The 10485-nt window shown below is 41.4% G+C and overlaps 1 protein-coding gene across 4 annotated transcripts in view; it reads left to right on the top strand.

Moving 5' to 3' along the window:
• The window catches only part of NTRK3 (neurotrophic receptor tyrosine kinase 3), a 399858-nt gene extending 391607 nt beyond the window's left edge, over positions 1-8251 (top strand). For all 4 annotated transcript variants that reach the window (XM_078078899.1, XM_078078900.1, XM_078078901.1 and 1 more), the window contains one exon: positions 7214-8251. The gene's annotated coding sequence lies outside the window, so the exon portion shown is untranslated. The remainder of the gene's footprint in view (positions 1-7213) is intronic.
• Positions 8252-10485: the final 2234 nt, after the last annotated feature.

The following is a 10485-nucleotide window of genomic DNA, read 5'->3' on the forward strand; positions in this document are numbered from 1 at the left end:
TACCATACTTGTGTACACGCTTACATCTGCACACCCCCCCAACACACAAATGCATCTGTATTCCTCTTGCTTCAATATGCTCCAACAAGCCAATGTGGCCTTTGTGTTGCTTCCACTGAGCCTGTGTGCATGTGTGTGCAAATATGTGTAGTACCGGCATGTGGCTTCTTAAACTTATCTATAGCTGATCTCTTTTCTTTTTTTTTTAAGATTTTATTTATTTATTTGAGAGAGAGAATGAGAGAGAGAGAGCATGAGAGGGGGGAGGGTCAGAGGGAGAAGCAGACTCCCTGCTGAGCAGGGAGCCCGATGCGGGACTCGATCCCGGGACTCCAGGATCATGACCTGAGCTGAACGTAGTCGCTTAACCAACTGAGCCACCCAGGCGCCCCTAGCTCATCTCTTTTCTTAAATATCACACAGCCTTTGACTTTCTCCACTATGGATCATTTATGGAGTTAGGGTTTTTTCAAAGGAGACTAAATCCTAAGTTTTCAGAACCTTCATATTTAAAGGCTGGACTAGTTTTCTCAGAGAAACACAAAACCAAACCAAATCTTGGTGTGGATTTTATTTAATTAACTTTGGGGGATGGGGGTGGAGAAGCACTGAATTTTGGCTTGAAGAATACATGCTAAGTACAGATACCAATGTGAATTAGTTCCAGCGGATTCCTGAAGCTATCTTGGAGCTGAAGATATTAGGTAGAAAGCTCAAACATTCAGATTGAATCAGAACTTGATGGGAAGGGGTCCGATTTTCCCTGGGAAGGTTACATGTTCCGCAGGACACGGAAGCCGTCCTGGGTCGGAAGTGAGCAGGCTGGACTGGGTATTATTTGGTGGGTGACTGTGCACAAGTCACCTTAATTATCCAGCCCAAGGTGGAAGTGTCCTTAGTAAAACGGGGCAGCTGGCCACTAGTTGCAGACTAGCCCCTTCTCTGGTTCCAGTGACCAGGCAAGCCGGTCTACTTCACCCACTGCTCTGACCAGCCATCAGAAGATAAAGCATACCTTCTCAAGTCTCGAATACAAGTGTGCATACCTCCGACCCTACAGAGTCACCCCCCTTTCCATCTTGTAGTCAGTTCATCTCTTGCACCTGCCGTGGAAAGCCGTCCAAACTCTGAACTCCTCTGGTCCTTCCGCTGTCCTCTACACCACCCTTTAAAGGCTGGCTTTTGTCTCTGAAAAGTCAGGGGAAGCCCTCTGGGCGCATCTCCCTCTTTCCTAGCCTGAGCATCAGCCCCACTTGTGATGGAGCCTGGGTTTCTGGAGAAGAAAACAGTGTGCTCTCGCAGCCATCCCTCAGTCTCTTTCCAGCTCCGTGGACCAAGTGATTAGCTCCTCATCAGCACCTCATCAGTTGCCCTTGCACAGGAGACTCTGGGACAACAAGCCTATTAGAAGTCATCCCTTCCTTCTGGCTGGGTTGGGAAAGGAGAGCCTGCTACAAACAGCTTTTCCTTCTAATTTCTCTGGCTTTTTTTTCTGGCTGTTAAATATACTGATAAATGGTAAACCATGGTTTTCTTTTTTGTTTTTGAGGAGCATCACATGTCAGCAAAGTGTTTATTTATTTAGTGGAGTGGCTATAATATTGACACAAATATTTGCAGCATCTAAATCTTGAGGGGGATAAGAGGCTTTTTTCTATCAAATGAGATCTTTACTGTGATAGCACAAGAAAGGTTTATACCGTAAGAACAGAAATGAACCTGAGAACACGCTCCCTTCTTTCGGGAACAATGAGGTAGAAGAAATCACCGGAGAAATCACCGGGACACTAGACCCTCTATTCCACAGATCATTATGTATCAATAGATGCTTCAACTCTGTCCTTGACATGGCTCTGAAAACACAATAATGAACTATGATTGACTATCCACATTTACTATTAAAAACAAATTCATCATGTCTAACCCAACCCCTATTTTTAAAAAATACATCATTTTTTTCATAACTCTGGGGATGATTCAGTATTGTTGTTTCTTTTCTTTTCTTATCCTTCTAATATTTTCAATGCAATTTCTAATTGTTTTCACTTTTATTTCTTTAGGAAAGACGGGTCTATTTTAAATACTGTCTATGATCAAATGGCAAGTGAGGTGGAGGGATATGCTAGGCCTAGGAGAGTGGACCTCTGAGCTCTGCTTCCTGCTGAAAAACATTATCCCTTCTGTGCTTCAGTTTCTTAGTCAACAAAAAAAGCTGCTAACAACCCCCTTCCTGTCACAGAGGGTTCTAGTGAGCACCCAATGAGGTCATAGCTGTCAAAGTGCTCTGTGAGTGCCACAGGACCCCTCGAATAGGTAAACCCCACTCTCCGTCAGTGAGTGTTGCAAATAGGCTTGCTGGTGCTGAGCTGTGAGCTGCTCTGGAATGTGTCTTGTTTTGAGGTGCACAAGCAGCTTTTCCTTCAAATTTCTTAAATTCCCCCTGCAGTTTGGTTTCTAGATTATAGCACTGGTGTGTTCCTCTTTGAGTGGCCATTGAGCATGAGAGGTGGTGAATACCTTTACAGAAATACAAGCAGAAAGAGGATGGTTTGCCCATTTGGCTTTGTCACCGAAGAAGGATTGTCAGTAGGTTTTGTTTTCAAGCCTGGAACCCTGAACATTTTATAGCAAAATGGCATCTCCTGCTGCATTTAACTCCGTATCATCCATTTTTGATTTTATGAGATTCTGTAGATTTAAATGTAGTGTTTTTTAACTGAAGACTATATGAAGCTTCCTTTATAAATTGGGTGGTAAAACTAATCTTGCAGGAAGCACCCGAAATGATAATGATCCTGAAGCGGTATTATGTTCATTTTGGGGCCAGCATTTTGTACATGGGGAAATAACCTTAAGATGGAATGAACTGCTTGAGTGAAGACCAAATGCTAAACCACGCTTCTGATAGCCTTGAGCACCAACAAATAGGTGTGAGTGGGATTCCCACTGAGAAATGCATCTGATTGAAAATGAACCTCCCCCCCCCCAACAGTAAATCTGGAGGCCAGATTGCCAAGGTTACAACAGTGAAGTCATTACAGCCCCTAAAAAAATCCCAGGTGTTTGCAACATCAGCCACTATTTTAAGTACCTTGCAATGGTGACTACTTGGCAAGTTGAATCTTTAGAGTGTGATATCCTTTAGATCTTCAAGCCACAACCAGGTGTGATGTAACTGACTGAGAGCTGCGCATGATTTAAAAAAAAAGAAAGAAAGAAAGAAAAAGGTTTTGCTCACTCCGGAGAGGAATCAGAATAAAGCCGAGTACCTGAAATCCTAACAAATCCACACATACTTTGCTCAAGTTTAGGCTTCTCTTTTCTCTTTTTACCTTGGGCTCAATTTTGTTTGTTTTATATAGAAAAGCCACATCTCCATGCTGGAACTCTGTGCAGATGATTTTTCTCCCTGGAGCTGTCCAGCAGACAGAGAGCATTTCAGCTTTCTTTGAAATGAGAGTCCAAATTGGGTTATGACTAGGATTTTAGATTATGGTGTGAAATTGGAGAAGGCAAGCTGGTTCAGGGCAGTGTTCCATAATTCATTCTGATAATCCTGAGGAGATGACCTCCACACTACTGTGAAGGCCTGCCTTGAACAAGCCGTTTCAGTGTGTAACTTCCTAGTGACAAGGCTGATTACTTAAGGATTTCAGAGGTATTGTTCGAGAAATAACTCACTGGATATGGAAAATTTGATGTAATATGTTAACAAGAACAAGGACCTATTTTAATTTTTTTTTTTTTTTACTTTCCTCTCTCTGAGAATTTAGCCTTTCTTGGGGGCCATTGGAATATTTCCTTTTTAAGGCTGGAAAAGATTGATTATAGTTCATGTCTGAAAGCAAAGTTTCCCCCAAGCCCAGTGTAGTTGGAGGCAACCAAAAATGACCCATGTTAATTTTCTAGGGTGCAACAGAATCAAAGACACTTCTTGTTTATGTGTGTGGGCCATAGCGGGTGAGCTCAAGGGCATTGTCAAAATGCAATGAAAAGAAAGCAAGTTGGGACAAGAAAACTCTCAGTTTGTGAGAGAAAACAGCAGTCCTGCTTTCTCTGGCAAAGATTTGTGTACTGTTAAAGGAAGAATTATGTTCTTTCTCAAGTAGGTTTCACTTTCTGAGATGGTGTGTGTGTGTGTGTGTGTGTGTGTGTGTGTGTGTGTGTGTGTGTGTCGGCTGAAAGGGGGGTGTATGGCCAGTTAGGAAATAGTTATGATTATGAGTTTAGAACTTCTCTTAAGCATAGTAAAAGCTCTGTTCGGTTTCTCAGAATATGACACTAAAATGAGGGGTGGGGAGGAATTCAGGAACCGATGTTCCAGTGTGTGGTAAAGTTTTACCCAAATATTCCCTTCAGAAACTTTTAATCATAGCAAGCCAAATCAATCCCGTGTCTGTAATTAGTATCAGGAAAAAGAAGTCAGTAGGCAATTTCTGCAGTCCCTCATGCTGCATCCATTTGTAGGCTTCTTTTCTGAGAGCTGGGGGTCCTTGAATCACATGAGGGAATATGCTAGTAGGGACTGAATGGGAAGGTAGTTTGGATGAACTTCCCCACCAGTATTACGGCAATGCATTAACTCCGTCCTGCAGGAAAACTAGGGTCACTTCAGGGCTACTTTCATTTAAAATGGCATAAAAAGGGACACTCGAAACATATTTGGGGACCCGCCACCTAAAGTCAGCCTCTGCTGAAAGAGTTTTCGCTTTGATGAAGGCACAGTTTCGGGCCTGCCCTTGATTCCTGGGTATCTGATTTCAGCACCAGGGACAGCAAGCACCTCCTTCAATTGAACCAACTCCTTCTACCCTGATTGGCCTTCCAGGCAAGGAAGGGTAGGTTTTTCCTTTACTTCTTATCCATTGGGGCCTCAACCTGCAAGACTTTATTCTTAAGTTCTGGTGCTTACATCTTTTATTTAGTTCTGAGCCTAGTGGCTTAGCTGTTTCTGTCACATTCTCGACTTGCTAACAAATGATGGGGGTTGGACTAACACAGCCAAGTCTCCTGGCTCAGAGGAGTAGAAAGAAAGACACTTAGACGTGAGTGGAGGGCACTCTTTGGCAGAGGAAGCCCCTGCGGAAAATCTTCACGTGGCACCGTTGACTTGGAAAGTCCCACGAGGGGGACTGATTATTGGCAATTCCTTCCTTTTAAAAATGTCTGCACAGTTCCCATGGTGTACGAGTATATGTTTCATTCTGTGTGCATTGTAGGCAATATTTCACAGGAGTTGAACAGAAGCTATGACCTTTAGGGACAGAAAAGGGGGCAGGGATGCTGAATGAGCATAATAGAAGCAAATGCTTTCACTTTGTGTTGTGATTGGCCAGCTGTCATTTAGCACAATAGTGCATAGACTCATCTTAGAGGTAGCATTGTCTTCTCTTAACTAACAAGCTGTGTCCTCCTCACTTTTGTCAGGATGGCTCCAGGGCTGGGAAAGCAAGACAGTCACTGCAGATTTCATCTTAAACACTGTCTTCTATTTCACAGATGTTAAATAAATTCCATTTCAATTGCCTCTGGACCATCCAAGGCTCTGAACACTCCCCCAGTACCCTCTCTTCTATTCCTGCCCCCCACCTTCAGTGTTGCTTATCATAATTCATAACATTTAGTGGTCTATGACCGTAAGAGATTCTTTTTAGGGTAAACCAAGTGGTAGATAGCAGCAGTCTAGAACCAAATCTCACAGGAACAAGTTCAAAGAAACTGTGATTTTTTTAAAAAATTTTTATTGTTATGTTAATCCCCATACATTACATCATTAGTTTTAGATATAGTGTTCCATGATTAGAAACTGTGATTTTTAACCTTGCGGTGGGTCTGAGGAGAAGCCATCGGTCCCCTCCGTGACTTGTCCTCTTAAGCGTGTCCCATTCCAGTGCTCACACTTGCCATGCAAAAAAGGCAGAGTTAATTCCTTATTCGAGTCATTCATGATGGAGGAGCTTTGTTTTATATTGAAATCAAGGAACAATCTTAGTTTAGAAAAAATGTGTAAATGAAAGACCAACAGCTATAGGAAAGCTCGATAAGAGAAATTTTCTTTCCTTAAAACAGAGAGGAAGGAGTTGCAGATTGGTGGGAAGCAGATGATCCACTGGCCAGGGAGAAGTGTGGTCTGAGACTGGAGATACAGAAGCAGACAACTTCAGAGGTAGAGGTGATGCCAATGAAAGCCTCAGGAGGGAACAGGCCAGAGAATAAAATTGTATGGAGGTTCTCAGTACTTTTTCTGGAAAATTCCTACAACATTCAAGGGCACTTCTAGCCCTCTGCCTACTTAGAGGTGAGCTCAGTGCTACTTCTGGGTTCTTAAGGCAATTGCCCTACAAACACCAAAGTCTTGTATTTTCCACTGTCAGTCAACACTGGCTGTCTTGAGTGGGATTATTTCCCTCTTCCCTATGTGAAAGGGACTTGTTTTCAGGAGAAGTGTCCTTTAAACATCCAGCTAAAACTGGAGGTAATTTTTTGCATGAATGGCTTTTTACAGCTAGGTCTAAAGCAGAACAAAACTTGTATTAAACTAAGTGCTACTTTACATATCTTATTTCAAGGGAAATGAAGGATTTATTGCCATGTAAATGATGTACACTGATTTGTTTCCTACTGGACATTACATGTCCCTTTATCTTTAGGCTGATGTTGTGCAGCAAACTTTCAATATCTGGAAAATCAGCTGGTACCTACTCTAGTGCACTAGTAGGATGTTATATTCTCAGAGAAGAATTTTGCAAATGAAGTTCGGGTGCTGCTATAGCTGATTTTCACCTCTATCCCTAAGCTTTCTGTACTAAATATATGTGAAGTGATTATATCTTGTCTGATCCCATGTGTTTGTGTGTGTTTCCCAATGTTTATATAAATATATTGGCCATCTGAAGCATTACTTGGATTATGGCAACTGCTGAACAGTGGTGTAGATGGCATGTGGACATGTGGTACATGCACACACTTGTTCTGAGGCCAAGCTAATCTTACAGAGTTTAGGGGGGAAAATGTGGCATGGCTTGGGAAATGTTCAACAGTGGCTAGAGTACAGCCAAGCCACCATTCATGGTGGAGACCTTGACAGTGGCATTGCTGAGGTGTGCTCAACTGGATTTTACATCATTTATTTTAATCTCAATGGATTGTTCCTTAGTTCTATTTAATGACTTAGAAATATTCCATCATGATCCTTGTTTATTTTTTTCCCCAGGCCACTGGAAAGCGCTGATCATGCTTGTTTCCCATCATTTGGATCCCAAAGTTGTTAACTTAAAATGGGTGACTGAGGTTTTAGTAAACTGGGTTTTACTAATAGTAACCCCTTCCATGAGGTACTATTTTTTTCCATTCTTTTCCTTTATGACAAATAAATCCATTGGCTGTGCTAAATTTATTTGCATCCTAGCAAGTCTTAGAGAATCAATTTAGTTAAAATGATTGTATTTGTCTTCACAGAAGAGGCTCATGGTCTAAATATAATTCTTATGTAAAGGTGTCTTTTATGCAAAAAATATGGATTCTAACTTGGTAAGATGGCCCCAGGGTAGGGGGGATGTGTTCTCAGTTGATATTAAGGGATGTGTTGAAAAGGCAAGTGCCCTCCCTTTCTCTATTCCCCACCCCACCCTACTTTCCTCCCCAACTTCAAAAGAAAACAGAAAATTATTTTTTTAAATTGTATTAATAATTTATGTTTAATACAAAAGGATGATTTAATGGTATCACCAAAGGTCATTTCTCCCATTGTGCATGTCCTTCACTCAGCTCCGTACCCATCAACCCATTCTTCACCCTCATGCTTCCATCCCAAGGCAAACATGTGTCTTCATTGGAATCTATCAGTGTTGAAGTTAAATGTGGGGGCAGAGATTTAACACCATGACATTAATGAAAACCAACCATTCTTCACTTTCAAATGGTTAATTGCTACAAGAAGGCAAACTCTTCTCTTGGTTTTTGCTTAAAAACATTTTATACATATATATGTATATATGTGTGTGTATGTATGGACATATGTATGTATATGCACATGTACATGTATATATGTATATATCCATCTCCAATATAAATATATCATATGTGATAGTTGTAAATACTTCTTGGTCATATGTCTGTCTTCCTCATGGTATCATATCTTCAATGTTATGTTAACAACTCCATTTATTGATTGATGAAATCGTGTGTAGACCTGTATCCTCCTGACATAGTTTATGTAGGGTCTCTTCTCAAATAAAGTATAAAACATGAATGCCCTTGTTTTATCTGGATTCATTATTTAGTAGAGAAGTGTGTTGTGTTTAAAGGTAGATTGAAATTTGGAAAAGTCCAAATGTGTGCAAAGATTGTAGGATCCTGTACCATCTTGAGAGTTGGGGCCCTGGTGTGCTGAGAGTAAAAGTAGCTTGCACAATGTTTAAGGTAGCCCCTAAGTTGAATATTGGATTGAGATAAGTGTTTCAAGAAAAACATACACACATTTATGATTTGACGCAGGGCCCAGCTCTATGTCATGGTGTTATCTTGTCACCCCACAAATGCTGTTACTCAACTTCCTAGTTACAGTAATTTCAGTTACATTTTTAAGGTGGGATAAAATATGCTCCCTTGAATGTTCTTTTATCCCAAAGATTTTAAGATTCTTTGACCTAATTGAAGATTTATTTATTTGTTTTAGAGAGAGAGCACAAGTGAAAGTGGGGGGAGGGGCAGAGGGAGAGAGAGAAAATCTCAAGCACACATCCTGCTGAATGTGGAGCCCAGGGCTGGGCTCAATCCCAGGACCCTGAGATCACGGCCTGAGCCAAAATCAAGAGTTGGCTGCTTAACGGACTGAGCCACCCACGCACCTGAAGACCTAATTACTTTAAAACTCCTTCTCTTTCTTCTTTTCTTTCCAATTTCCCTTCCTTTCTTCACATCTTTCTTTTTTCTTTCCTTCATATAATGTATTTCCTATAATGAAATTTCAAGACTTCCATTAATTTCTTTCAAAAGCACAGATGGGTTGTGGGAGAGAGGCAGGGAGGTTCAGATTATAATTTCAATCGTGACAGATCAACAGAGGTTTGGAAAGATAAGGCAGGGTTCCCCTACCTCGTCACTGTTGATATTTTGGGCCAGAGAATTCTCTGATGCTGGGAGCTAACCTGTGCCTTGTAGGACATTTATCAGCATTTTTATTAGAAGCAATCCTCTTCCTCTGTCTCCCTCCCAGGGTGTGTCAGCCAGAAATGTCTCCAAACATTGCCCAATGTCCCCCAGGGGGGCAAAGTTACTGTGGTTGAAAGCTACCAGTTGAAGGGTTTAGATCTTATCACACATAGATATATCACACGGTATTAAAAAAAGAATTAAATTCAGGAAAATCAAGAGCCCAGGTCATGTTCCAACCCTTTCTAGACCAGCTGCTTGTCCGTATCACATGGTATACTTGTCCATTTTCTCTAAGCATAACCCCCTTCAAAGCCCATTGCTAAGGATCAAGTTACCACAGCACATTTGGGTTTCAGAAGACAATAGAAATCTCTCTGAAATCTCTATGTATTGAACATGTCATCATCCCTAGAATACCTGCTCATACCAGTTTTCAAAAAATGCATGTTATGTACAGCTCTGAGTGGGAAGAAACCCAAATGGCCTTTTTGAAGGTTATATCCCTTTGAAAGAAGCTGGCATATCTAAAGGACAGAAACATTTGTCCTTCAATTTTCCCTTGTAATAAACCATACTTCTCACATGGCCCTTGCCACGTGGTATATAAATTACAAGGTCATAATTAATTAGGCCCCTTGCAGACCTGGAGCAAAAATCCTCGGTATATACACTTTTTCTTCTGATGAGTAAGTGGAACTTGGATTAAATCTTTCCAGGCAAGGGCTAATGTTGTCTGTACAGTGATATGTGCATAGTACATACTTAATAGACATTTGTTGAGTTGAACTGAATTTCTCATTGTTCAAGACCCAGATCATTTTTACAGTATTCCAAGTGCTACAACTATGCCCTGTGCACCTCACTTACCAAAACCACTCAGATTTCTGAGCAACCTGACAACACGGAAGTTATGAGTAAATATCTCTCCTCCCTGGTCTGTGGCTGGTCTTGCATCCGTGGCTTCCTATGGCAGCACTGATATCAGCACTGGGCCGCTGAAGACAACAGTAGATGCTTCTCAAAGTAGGATTTGGAATGTCTTCCAAAGTCTACGCCTGGTGGCTTGGCTTTTCCATTATTTAGATCAGTGATGGCAATTGACTGAAGTGCAGTGAGAGACAGCAGATCCTATCCTGTATACTGAAACCCTCTGTCCATACTTCTCCAGGGTGTCCTTCTTGTTCCACACAAAGGCCAAAGACTCCACACAAAGGCCAAAGGCATCTGCATTTCAGAGTGTCCTCACAATCTTGTCACCCATTATTTGGCATTTACTTTGGAATGAGAATCCAAGGATTGGATAAGTTTATGGACTTCTGGGCCTGAAAA

The sequence above is a fragment of the Halichoerus grypus genome, chromosome 8 (genome assembly GCF_964656455.1).
Source record: "Halichoerus grypus chromosome 8, mHalGry1.hap1.1, whole genome shotgun sequence".
NCBI classification, from domain to species: domain Eukaryota; kingdom Metazoa; phylum Chordata; class Mammalia; order Carnivora; family Phocidae; genus Halichoerus; species Halichoerus grypus.